We start from the raw sequence: 14,479 nt of genomic DNA, 5'->3' as shown, positions 1-14,479 counted from the left end.
AACAAATAGTCCCATTAGTGGTGCGGTAGCCAAATTCCTACGCGGAACTAGGACTTGTTCGTACATGTTGAGCGGTACGTTTGAACTGGGTCTGAGGGGTATGGCAGCCTGGCACCAAGGTCTCGACCAATAGTAGAATGGAGACTATTATGGGATGTTCAGTAGGCTAGAATGGATATTCAATGCATATTGTACAAGGAATATACAAGGGATATCAGGGAATATTAGAGAATATACAAATACAATTAAATATATATATATAAATAAATATATATATTCGGTTTAATCTGGCCCTTCACAACACTGTAGGTTTTTGTTTTTCGGAAAGGTTCATTGTTTTGTATTTCTGGTCGGGTACTCAGGGGCAGCGTTTTTCTACCTCAGGATCTTAAGCCGTTTTGAGGCTGGGCTCCAACCACTGTGTGGCCTGGTGACAATTGCCACATTGTTATGCAGCTGGAAATCTCTGACATCACTGATATGCACGTTTTGAGATGACTCAGTTGGTGAGGGTGAGGGATGTGAGGGGAATTGGAAGAGTGCGCCAATATGAGAATTAGAGACATAAGTGTTATTGATATAGAGCCACACGGCCGGGAAACGGTACTGAATACTGGGAAAGGCCAATTGTAAGATAGTACCCCTTTAAATTAAAATGTTGTACTCTGTTTTTATAAATTTGTATTTCTTTTATTATTGTTCTGTTATCTCCCTGTGAAGTTCTGTGTATTGTTATTATGTTTATTGTATTGTCTTGTTTTCATGTTAAGTAATAATAAAAAAAAATTGATAAAAAAAAACAGCACATTACAGCACATTACATTACATTACAGCACATTACATTACATTACATTACAGCACATTACATTACAACACATTACATTACAGCACATTACATTACATTACATTACATTACAGCACATTACATTACATTACAGCACATTACATTACATTACAACACATTACATTACATTACAGCACATTACATTACATTACATTACAACACATTACATTACAACACATTACATTACATTACATTACAGCACATTACATTACATTACATTACAGCACATTACATTACATTACAGCACATTACATTACATTACATTACAGCACATTACATTACATTACATTACAGCACATTACATTACATTACAGCACATTACATTACAGCACATTACATTACAGCACATTACATTACATTACATTACAGCACATTACATTACAGCACATTACATTACATTACAGCACATTACATTACATTACATTACAGCACATTATATTACATTACATTACATTACAGCACATTACATTACATTACAGCACATTACATTACATTACATTACAACACATTACATTACAGCACATTACATTACATTACAGCACATTACATTACATTACAGCACATTACATTACATTACAACACATTACATTACATTACAGCACATTACATTACAGCACATTACATTACAGCACATTACATTACATTACAGCACATTACATTACAGCACATTATATTACATTACATTACATTACAGCACATTACATTACATTACATTACATTACATTACAACACATTACATTACAGCACATTACATTACAGCACATTACATTACATTACAGCACATTACATTACATTACAACACATTACATTACATTACATTACAACACATTACATTACAGCACATTACATTACATTACATTACAGCACATTACATTACATTACAGCACATTACATTACATTACATTACAACACATTACATTACAGCACATTACATTACATTACAGCACATTACATTACATTACAGCACATTACATTACATTACAACACATTACATTACAGCACATTACATTACATTACAGCACATTACATTACATTACAGCACATTACATTACATTACAACACATTACATTACATTACATTACAACACATTACATTACAGCACATTACATTACATTACATTACAGCACATTACATTACAGCACATTACATTAGATTCAAATGTATTGTCATCATACAGCACATTACATTAGATTAGATTACATTAGATTAGATTACATTAGAATGGATTAGGGTCCAGAAATACACAATGTGCAGGTGATTAAACTGGGTATAAAATATATAAATGAGTACTACTGAGTAATAGTGCTAATCAGATGTACGTACAGAGTTGTAGTATTAATATGTACAGTGATACAGGTATAAAGACACTATCCAGACATAGAACTGTTGCAACGTGTGCATGTGTGTGTGTGCGTGTGTGTGTGTGTGCGTGTGTGCGTGTGTGTGTGTGTGTGTGTGTGTGTGTGTGTGTGTGTGTGTGCGTGTGTGTGTGTGTGTGTGTGTGTGTGTGTGTTTGGTTGCAGGCTCACGTTACTGTATTCCACACTGGTGTTCTTGTCCAGAGAGGCCTTCAGGAGGGCCTGTCTGAGTGGAGGAGCAGAGCGGAGGGCCTGTCTGAGTGGAGGAGCAGAGCGGAGGGCCTGTCTGAGTGGAGGAGCAGATCACAACTGGAGACAAGTCATCAACCTACTGTGGCTGACGTGAGTTGGATTCACCAAGACTGTGGTAGGAAGTCAACCTGGCCAGCAGCGTAACTAGTGAGAGTAGGTAAGAGATATGTACAGAGTTGTAGTATTAATATACAGTGATACAGGTATAAATACACTGTGGTAGGAAGTCAACCTGGCCAGCAGCGTAACTAGTGAGAGTAGGTAAGAGATATGTACAGATATAGATATAGTATTAATATGTACAGTGATACAGGTATAAAGACACTATGGTAGTAAGTCATACTGGCCAGCAGCGTAACTAGTGAGAGTAGGTAAGAGATATGTACAGATATAGATATAGTATTAATATGTACAGTGATACAGGTATAAAGACACTATGGTAGTAAGTCATACTGGCCAGCAGCGTAACTAGTAAGAGTAGGTAAGAGATATGTACAGATATAGATATAGTATTAATATGTACAGTGATACAGGTATAAAGACACTATGGTAGTAAGTCATACTGGCCAGCAGCGTAACTAGTGAGAGTAGGTAAGAGATATGTACAGATATAGATATAGTATTAATATGTACAGGTATAAAGACACTATGGTAGTAAGTCATACTGGCCAGCAGTGTAACTAGTAAGAGAGGTAAGAGATATGTACAGATATAGATATAGTATTAATATGTACAGTGATACAGGTATAAAGACACTATGGTAGTAAGTCATACTGGCCAGCAGCGTAACTAGTGAGAGTAGGTAAGAGATATGTACAGAGTTGTAGTATTAATATACAGTAGGGGTGTAACGGTACACAGAAGCCACGGTTCGGTACGTACCTCGGTATTGGGGTCACGGTTCGGTACGAGTTCGGTACAACAGACAAATAATATTTATAATAATTATATAATTTCTTTTTAATATATTATATTTATGATAATAATAATTATTATTAAATAGAATAATTTTCTATAGGCTTGCCGTGGTAGTCAGTGATACTGGTGCCATTCTGTGTTCAGGCATCCACTTGCCTACTGCCCCTTTAACAACTTATCCTTGCGCATCCTTAAGTTTCAATTTCACTTCCAGAGAGAATTAACTTCACGACGAGACTGAATACTAGAGAACAGATGACATGTTACTTACAACAATGGCAGAGGATTATTTGGATTTAAACACAGTGGAGCTCAGATGATCTGTCCGGAAAAGTATGTTTATTTTTTTTTATTTGATTGTGGGGAGAATGTTGATGTGTTTGTTGGCGCGTGTGTGTGTGTCTGCGTTTGGTTAACGTTATTGAGCGAACAAGAAAACGACCCTGCAGCTGTTCCAAGGTAAATGTGCCTTTCGCCCGCTCTGAACTGAAGTCGGAGAGGGAGGGATGCGGAGCGTTTTGCGCGCGCTCCCGACTGCGTGTGTGTTTCCCCACGCGCACGGTGTGTGGGGTGCTCCGTGTCCCTCTCTCTCTCTCTCTCTCTCTCTCTCTCTCTCTCTCTCTCTCTCTCTCTCTCTCTCTCGCTCTCGCTCTCGCTCTCTCTCTCTCTCTCTCTCTCTCTCTCTCTCTCTCTCTCTCTCTCTCTCTCTCTCTCTCTCTCGCTCTCGCTCTCGCTCTCGCTCTCGCTCTCGCTCTCGCTCTCGCTCTCTCGCTCTCTCTCTCTCTCTCTCTCTCTCTCTCTCTCTCTCTCTCTCTCTCTCTCTCTCTCTCTCTCTCTCTCTCTCTCTCTCTCTCTCTCTCTCTCTCTCTCTACCCCGACTGTGACGGTGTGCCACGCGCTGTTCTCACATGTGCGACTGGTGTGTTTGCGTTGAGGCGTATTCATCATATGGCGCGCGTACCGCACCGTGATGGCCGTACCGTAAATTCGCGGGACGAATACACGTACCGTTACACCCCTAATATACAGTGATACAGGTATAAATACACTGTGGTAGTCAAGTCATACTGGCCAGCAGTGTAACTAGTAAGAGTAGGTAAGAGATATGTACAGATATAGATATAGTATTAACATGTACAGTGATACAGGTATAAAGACACTATGGTAGTCAAGTCATACTGGCCAGCAGTGTAACTAGTAAGAGTAGGTAAGAGATATGTACAGATATAGATATAGTATTAATATATACAGGTATAAAGACACTATGGTAGTAAGTCATACTGGCCAGCAGTGTAACTAGTAAGAGTAGGTAAGAGATATGTACAGATATAGATATAGTATTAATATGTACAGTGATACAGGTATAAAGACACTATGGTAGTAAGTCATACTGGCCAGCAGTGTAACTAGTAAGAGTAGGTAAGAGATATGTACAGATATAGATATAGTATTAATATGTACAGTGATACAGGTATAAAGACACTATGGTAGTAAGTCATACTGGCCAGCAGTGTAACTAGTAAGAGTAGGTAAGAGATATGTACAGATATAGATATAGTATTAATATGTACAGTGATACAGGTATAAAGACACTATGGTAGTAAGTCATACTGGCCAGCAGTGTAACTAGTAAGAGTAGGTAAGAGATATGTACAGATATAGATATAGTATTAATATGTACAGTGATACAGGTATAAATACACTGTGGTAGTAAGTCATACTGGCCAGCAGTGTAACTAGTAAGAGTAGGTAAGAGATATGTACAGATATAGATATAGTATTAATATGTACAGTGATACAGGTATAAAGACACTATGGTAGTAAGTCATACTGGCCAGCAGTGTAACTAGTAAGAGTAGGTAAGAGATATGTACAGATATAGATATAGTATTAATATGTACAGTGATACAGGTATAAAGACACTATGGTAGTAAGTCATACTGGCCAGCAGTGTAACTAGTAAGAGTAGGTAAGAGATATGTACAGATATAGATATAGTATTAATATGTACAGTGATACAGGTATAAAGACACTATGGTAGTAAGTCATACTGGCCAGCAGTGTAACTATTGAGAGTAGGTAAGAGATATGTACAGATATAGATATAGTATTAATATGTACAGTGATACAGGTATAAAGACACTATGGTAGTAAGTCATACTGGCCAGCAGTGTAACTAGTAAGAGTAGGTAAGAGATATGTACAGATATAGATATAGTATTAATATGTACAGTGATACAGGTATAAAGACACTATGGTAGTAAGTCATACTGGCCAGCAGTGTAACTAGTGAGAGTAGGTAAGAGATATGTACAGATATAGATATAGTATTAATATGTACAGTGATACAGGTATAAAGACACTATGGTAGTAAGTCATACTGGCCAGCAGTGTAACTAGTGAGAGTAGGTAAGAGATATGTACAGTAGTACTGACTGACTGTAGTACTGACTGTAGTACTGACTGTAGTACTGACTGACTGTAGTACTGACTGTAGTACTGACTGTAGTACTGACTGTAGTACTGACTGTAGTACTAACTGACTGTAGTACTGACTGTAGTACTGACTGACTGTAGTACTGACTGTAGTACTGACTGTAGTACTGACTGACTGTAGTACTGACTGTAGTACTGACTGTAGTACTGACTGACTGTAGTACTGACTGACTGTAGTACTGACTGTAGTACTGACTGTAGTACTGACTGTAGTACTGACTGTAGTACTGACTGTAGTACTGACTGACTGTAGTACTGACTGACTGTAGTACTGACTGTAGTACTGACTGTAGTACTGACTGACTGTAGTACTGCCTGTAGTACTGACTGTAGTACTGACTGACTGTAGTACTGACTGTAGTACTGACTGTAGTACTGACTGTAGTACTGACTGTAGTACTAACTGACTGTAGTACTGACTGACTGTAGTACTGACTGACTGTAGTACTGACTGTAGTACTGACTGACTGTAGTACTGACTGTAGTACTGACTGTAGTACTGACTGACTGTAGTACTGACTGTAGTACTGACTGTAGTACTGACTGTAGTACTGACTGACTGTAGTACTGACTGTAGTACTGACTGTAGTACTGACTGTAGTACTGACTGACTGTAGTACTGACTGTAGTACTGACTGACTGTAGTACTGACTGTAGTACTGACTGACTGTAGTACTGACTGTAGTACTGACTGACTGTAGTACTGACTGTAGTACTGACTGTAGTACTGACTGACTGTAGTACTGACTGTAGTACTGACTGTAGTACTGACTGACTGTAGTACTGACTGTAGTACTGACTGTAGTACTGACTGACTGTAGTACTGACTGTAGTACTGACTGTAGTACTGACTGACTGTAGTACTGACTGTAGTACTGACTGTAGTACTGACTGTAGTACTGACTGTAGTACTGACTGACTGTAGTACTGACTGTAGTACTGACTGACTGTAGTACTGACTGTAGTACTGACTGACTGTAGTACTGACTGTAGTACTGACTGTAGTACTGACTGACTGTAGTACTGACTGTAGTACTGACTGTAGTACTGACTGACTGTAGTACTGACTGTACTCTGACTGTAGTACTGACTGACTGTAGTACTGACTGTAGTACTGACTGTAGTACTGACTGACTGTAGTACTGACTGTAGTACTGACTGTAGTACTGACTGACTGTAGTACTGACTGACTGTAGTACTGACTGTAGTACTGACTGTAGTACTGACTGTAGTACTGACTGTAGTACTGACTGTAGTACTGACTGTAGTACTGACTGTAGTACTGACTGTAGTACTGACTGTAGTGTAGTACTGACTGACTGTAGTACTGACTGTAGTACTGACTGTAGTACTGACTGTAGTACTGACTGACTGTAGTACTGACTGACTGTAGTACTGACTGTAGTACTGACTGACTGTAGTACTGCCTGTAGTACTGACTGTAGTACTGACTGTAGTACTGACTGACTGTAGTACTGACTGACTGTAGTACTGCCTGTAGTACTGACTGTAGTACTGACTGTAGTACTGACTGTAGTACTGACTGTAGTACTGACTGTAGTACTGACTGACTGTAGTACTGACTGTAGTACTGCCTGTAGTACTGACTGTAGTACTGACTGACTGTAGTACTGACTGTAGTACTGACTGTAGTACTGACTGTAGTACTGACTGACTGTAGTACTGACTGTAGTACTGACTGACTGTAGTACTGACTGTAGTACTGACTGACTGTAGTACTGACTGACTGTAGTACTGACTGACTGTAGTACTGACTGACTGTAGTACTGACTGACTGTAGTACTGACTGACTGTAGTACTGACTGACTGTAGTACTGACTGTAGTACTGACTGTAGTACTGACTGTAGTACTGACTGTAGTACTGACTGTAGTACTGACTGACTGTAGTACTGACTGTAGTACTGACTGTAGTACTGACTGTAGTACTGACTGTAGTACTGACTGTAGTACTGACTGTAGTACTGACTGACTGTAGTACTGACTGTAGTACTGACTGTAGTACTGACTGTAGTACTGACTGACTGTAGTACTGACTGTAGTACTGACTGTAGTACTGACTGTAGTACTGACTGACTGTAGTACTGACTGTAGTACTGACTGTAGTACTGACTGTAGTACTGACTGACTGTAGTACTGACTGACTGTAGTACTGACTGTAGTACTGACTGTAGTACTGACTGACTGTAGTACTGACTGTAGTACTGACTGTACTCTGACTGTACTCTGACTGACTGTAGTACTGACTGTAGTACTGACTGTAGTACTGACTGTACTCTGACTGTACTCTGACTGACTGTAGTACTGACTGTACTCTGACTGTACTCTGACTGACTGTAGTACTGACTGTACTCTGACTGTAGTACTGACTGTACTCTGACTGTACTCTGACTGTACTCTGACTGACTGTACTCTGACTGTTGTCGTCAGGAGGAGGTTGCCATGGCAGCAGAGGTCCTGGAGTGTCTTCTGAAGCTGGTGCTTGTGATTGGTCTGATCATCACGTGTTCGGTTTTGCCTATTCTCACCTGGCGCTGGACGTGTACGGCGGCTCGCTGCTCAGCACCGGCACCGGTGGGTGGACCGCTCACCAAACCACAGGAAACCATACACACTGAAGTGATAGAATGGACCCATTTCAAATGTCCACTCTTGAATTGTGGTTTTGTACAACTATCATTTGAATTAACATTCCCGTGGCAAGTTGTTATTGTTTTATTCCATATTAATAACCGGATCAAGATCCTCGATCGACTCCCCGATCGACTCTGCAGATCTACCCTCGGCAACATGCAATACCGGCCAGATCCTCTTAGGGGCGCTATAGCTCCACTGCAGTATCATTGTGGGCGAATGGATTTTTTTTTAGCCTCCAAGTATATTACTCTGATCCCAAAGCAACATCATGCACCGTGTATCACGTTTCGAATCACAGATCTCACCATGGAATAAGGGAATTTATCATCAACCAATGGACATATCCATCTACCAGATGCCGATCGATAACGGGGAAATGCTGTAGGGCAGGGGTCTCAAACTCAATTTACCTGGGGGCCGCTGGAGGTAAAGTCTGGGTGAGGCTGGGCCGCATCAAATATTCCACAAAAAAAGGGTTTAAAGTATTCCAAAAAAAAGTACAACTGATCCAATCTTCTCAATCTTTAGCAATGACATTTATTCTATCAAAAAGCTGTTTAATCAAATCACCAGCCAGTATTTCAGTTATTCTGGTTGCTGTGCGATCTGAGGAGGATTTGCTTTTGTTTGCCTTCAAACATGGTCTCCATCACTTCAGTCATACATTATTTTATTATGTATACATCAGCGAGAGAGAATGGCTTCTTGCCACTGAGTGAGGACTTGGTTGCTTTTTCTCATTGTGACATAGATTTAACAATAATTCTGCTTGCAGCTTGATATGATGATTTCATTCCATTTATTTTTGTGGTTCTTAGCACTGAATTTTGAGGAAAGGTTGCATTAAAATTAGAGTTGTTCCGATACCAGTGCAGTGCGGCTCAATACACACAATTGTTGGGGGGATGCAGACCAGAGAAGTACTTTCGTCTTGTTTACATCAGGGTCCCCCATTTTCAATTCATCAGGACATCCGTTTAGTTTGCATGCTTGCTGCTGTAAAATGTCTATAAATATATCTATCTATCTATGAAAAGGCATATGAATTGAAGACCACACTATGAATTGAAAATGGGGGACCCTGATGTAAACAAGACGAAAGTCTTTCTCTGGTCTGCATCCCCTTAACAATTGTGTGTATTGAGCCGTACTGTATTGTACCCATTCTGCAATCTGTTAAATAAGGTTTTCATTCATTCACCAGTATCGGAAATTCTAGCCTGACGTCAGAGAGTGACGGAGAGTGATGATTATAAAATCAACGTGTTTTAAAGTGTGATGCTGTTTGTCATTTTAGCAGCAGATACACTTTCTTAAATTCCATTGTCCCCGACAGAGCGTGTGACGGGGAGCTCAGACGGGATGTGTTTTGCTTGCTGGTGACGTGTTATTATACTGTAGCATTAACAGCTGAAAAGCTAGCTAGTTGGAACAACATCCGCTTTAACGTTACATCAAATCAGATGATGGCCTGTCCTTTCTCCAGGACCTGACACTGTCCGTCTATCAACAATAATGCACCCACGGTGAATCGTATTTAAGTCAAGTTGCTACTGCCTAGCGTTAGCTGACTAACGTTATCAAATGGCAATGCGGGGAAGACGAGCTAGGTCAGCTAGCTTAGCTTGCTAACGGTACCTTGGCTAAAGTTGGTGCTATTCATGATCCAGCAATAATGGCTGCAGACCTGCAAGCAAAGTACAGTAAGTTCCAAGTGCCAAAGGATAAGAGTCTGAGGCGGAGTCTCAAAAGAGAATGTTGAATATTTATTTTGCTTCGAAAATCACAACATGATAACGTTACTACTAGCCAGAGCCTCTGCGACTTGGGTGTAGCGAGTGCAACACCGTCTAACGTCCGTGCGGATCATTGGATCTTAATCGTCCAACTCTCGCGCAACGACTCGGCAAACAGTTGCGCGCGGGCCGCATTAACACTACACTTTGATGTCAGGTAGGGGGCCGCAAAATATCATCCCGTGGGCCGCAAATGGCCCGCGGGCCGCGAGTTTGAGACCCCTGCTGTAGGGTATACCCCACGGGCTGACGGTAAGACCTTATTCACCTAAATTACAGCCGGATTAGACATTGTTGTGAGACGCAAGCATTCCATCAGTGAATGTGGCTACTTACACGGACACTCTATTGGTAATCAATAATACTAATCGACGCCCCCTTTCATCCATAGATGCTATGGGATAGTCCGGATCATAAGCAGTTTGTGTTATTTCATTAGCATATATACAACAGAAATGCCGTTGAATATAACGTTAGTAGCCTTTAGCTCTATAAGTAGCTTTCCAGAAAATATGAGACGAAATCTGCGATAAAGTTTATATTCACGGCGCTATAAAATGACAACCTATTGATGGATTTTTTTCCCTTTAAGCCATTTTGAAGGGACGGTTTATGAACTCAAGCTCTACAAAGCCACATCGGTTTGTTGACAAACCTTGGTCCTCTAGCACCATATTAGACAGCGCCGAACGGTTGTCAAAGTGTTAAACAGGTTATTAAACAGGTTATTACACAGGATATTAAACAGGTTATTAAACAGGTTATTAAACAGGTTATTAAACGGGTTATTAAACAGGTTATTACCTGGGTTATTAAACAGGTTATTACCTGGTTTATTAAACAGGTTATTAAACAGGTTATTAAACAGGTTATTAAACAGGTTATTACACAGGTTATTAAACAGGTTATTAAACAGGTTATTACACAGGTTATTACACAGGTTATTACACAGGTTATTAAACAGGTTATTAAACAGGTTATTAAACAGGTTACTAAACAGGTTCTTAAACAGGTTATTAAACAGGTTATTAAACAGGTTCTTAAACAGGTTATTGAACAGGTTATTAAACAGGTTCTTAAACAGGTTCTTAAACAGGTTATTAAACAGGTTATTACCTGGGTTATTAACCCATTCTCTGCCACCACTTTGATCATCCTAAACCATCCTCTGCCAGCTCTATTTGTCTATGGAGATGAAGTTCCCCTTCTTTGCAGGGCTATAACTTTTTTAATTGTATTGTTAAATTGACATTACTATGGCCCATTCAACATCAATTATCTATCGTTCAGGATGTAGGAATGTTTTACTTTTTCATTCACACATTCATACTAAAATACCGTCTAGAGTATAAATATGTTTTTATCGTTTTCTGCAGTATTTCATAGAACCTGAGATATAGGCATAATGCATATATTAGATTATCAAATGCAGTTTGATACCGATCCATGCTATATTAAAAATTTCAATTGTACATGGTCCTAAACGTCATGACTGATCATCTGCGGGTAAACGGAGGGGGGGGGGGGGGGGGTCGTTTATAATTCAATGACCGACCTTAAATGATTTATGTAGTATGGGTGATATATTGATCAGAGCAGTTTGTATCGAAAATGATAAAGAAAAACGCTGAAACTCACGTCAGTCTCCTCGTAGCGTTGGGCGATGAGAGTGGAGCAAACAGATCCCAATTATGTGATGTTGATCAATGCGATCCATTTCCGGTTTGTATATTACTAATACACATCCAAATCATGTTGATTATTGAGTTATGGCAAAGATCCATATCCACGGTGTCTGTATTGAGTGGCCGGACGAAATTAGGGGACGGACCAAGCTCCGACGGGCACTTCCGGTTTGGCAACTCGCCGATCGGCCACCAGGTGGCGGTATTGAAGCGTTGCAGAGTTGTGATGGCTCAGACAGCATCAGCCAAGACTCCGTGGGTGAAATATGAATACCATGATGAAAATATGAAATATTGATCTCAAACACGCCTTACGGCGTGATTGGCAGACAACGCATGGCGGAGAAACCCGCCTTAACACGTGATTGGCGGAGAATGGGTTAAACAGGTTATTACATAGGTTATTAAACAGGTTATTAAACAGGTTATTAAACAGGTTATTAAACAGGTTCCTAAACAGGTTATTAAACAGGTTATTACCTGGGTTATTAAACAGGTTATTAAACAGGTTATTAAACAGGTTATTACCTGGGTTATTAAACAGGTTATTAAACAGGTTATTACCTGGGTTATTAAACAGGTTATTAAACAGGTTATTAAACAGGTTATTGAACAGGTTATTGAACAGGTTATTGAACAGGTTATTGAACAGGTTATTAAACCGGTTATTAAACAGGTTATTACCTGGGTTATTAAACAGGTTATTGAACAGGTTATTAAACAGGTTATTACCTTGGTTATTAAACAGGTTATTAAACAGGTTATTACCTGGGTTATTAAACAGGTTATTAAACAGGTTATTAAACAGGTTATTAAACAGGTCCTTTCTATCGGTTCAAGTCTGTGGATCAAAGTGTTCGTATGATATATCGTTTTGTTAAATGCTGTTTCTGTTGTGTGTTATTGATCACTGTTGTGTGTTATTGATCACTGTGTTATTGATCACTGTTGTGTGTTATTGATCACTGTGTTATTGATCACTGTTGTGTGTTATTGATCACTGTTGTGTGTTATTGATCACTGTGTTATTGATCAATGTGTGTTATTGATCACTGTTGTGTGTTATTGATCACTGTGTGTTATTAATCACTGGGTGTTATTGATCACTGTTGTGTGTTATTGATCACTGTTGTGTGTTATTGATCACTGTTATTGATCACTGTGTTATTGATCACTGTTGTGTGTTATTGATCACTGTTATTGATCACTGTGTGTTATTGATCACTGTTATTGATCACTGTTATTGATCACTGTGTGTTATTGATCACTGTGTTATTGATCACTGTGTGTTATTGATCACTGTGTGTTATTGATCACTGTTGTGTGTTATTGATCACTGTGTTATTGATCACTGTGTTATTGATCACTGTGTTATTGATCACTGTGTGTTATTGATCACTGTTGTGTGTTATTGATCACTGTGTTATTGATCACTGTTATTGATCACTGTGTTATTGATCTGTGTTATTGATCACTGTGTGCAGGCCCCACTCTGCTACGATGCTACAGCGCCTACGTCCTGCTGTTAGCCGTCAACGGTGTCACGGAGTGCTTTGTGTTCGCTGCCATGAGCCAGGAGGAGGTGGACCGGTAAAACACACACACACACACACACACACACACACACACACACACACTCACACTCACACTCACACTCACACGCACACACACTGTGATGAACCTGTGTCCTAACACAACCCCCTCCAATGTACAGTAAATTACCTAGTATGGTTGTCAATATTCCAATGTACAGTTTTGCTTGTACAGATTTACACATCAGCCTCTACCAGGGTTAGAAATTAACATTTTTTTTCAAGGGCTTTTTTTGCCCCCCTTAATTGATTTTCGGGGGCTTTTTTTTGTATTTCGGGGGCACTGAATTTTTATGATAAACGGTAGGGGTGGGACGGTTCACAAAATGGACGGTTCGGTTCATATCACGGTTTTGGGGTCACGGTTTTCAGTTCGGTTCGATATACGTAAATATTTATAAAAAAAAATGTAACACTCAAATCTAAACATGCTTCTCATTTATTAAAAAAAGAAGAAAAAAAAGTTTACAGTGTTTACAGCCTTAAATAATGTTTGGCACACAAAGACCGAACTGACTGAAAAATATAGGCTACATTTGTAGTATTAACTTAGTGCAAACAAACAATATGCTCAGCCAGCACTAGACTTTCCTTTCTTTAATATAAACACAAAAAAACAATGTCAACCATGTTTAAATTCCCTGATTGTCAGTTCTTAATGGAAAGATTAGTGTTCTGCTTGAAATTATTATGTATCTGTCTACATTTATTTAGACTAACATTATTTAAATATTGAGTGCAACTGTGGTGGATTACGTAATTCGGTGAGTTGGAACTATCTATGGGTTGGCGCCGGGTCCCCACGGACATTTTAGTGTCACGCACCTTCAGCTCAGGCAATGTTATTATCAGCTCCGGTAGCTCCGGTAACGTTAGGAGGTG

General features: G+C 39.5%; 1 pseudogene across 1 annotated transcript in view; it reads left to right on the top strand.

The window, feature by feature from the left end:
- The window catches only part of LOC311247877 (man(5)GlcNAc(2)-PP-dolichol translocation protein RFT1-like), a 77,493-nt pseudogene that overhangs the window by 51,578 nt on the left and 11,436 nt on the right, over positions 1-14,479 (top strand). Inside the window, exons 3-5 of the transcript in view lie at positions 2,368-2,521; positions 8,318-8,461; positions 13,490-13,595. The product of the transcript in view is annotated as a man(5)GlcNAc(2)-PP-dolichol translocation protein RFT1-like (transcript). The remainder of the gene's footprint in view (positions 1-2,367; positions 2,522-8,317; positions 8,462-13,489; positions 13,596-14,479) is intronic.

The sequence above is a fragment of the Notolepis coatsorum genome (genome assembly GCF_963971535.1).
Source record: "Notolepis coatsorum genome assembly, contig: SCAFFOLD_93, whole genome shotgun sequence".
NCBI lineage: Eukaryota > Metazoa > Chordata > Actinopteri > Aulopiformes > Paralepididae > Notolepis > Notolepis coatsorum.
The sequence above is the reverse complement of the archived record's forward strand: the minus strand, read 5'-3'. Positions and strand labels throughout refer to the sequence as shown.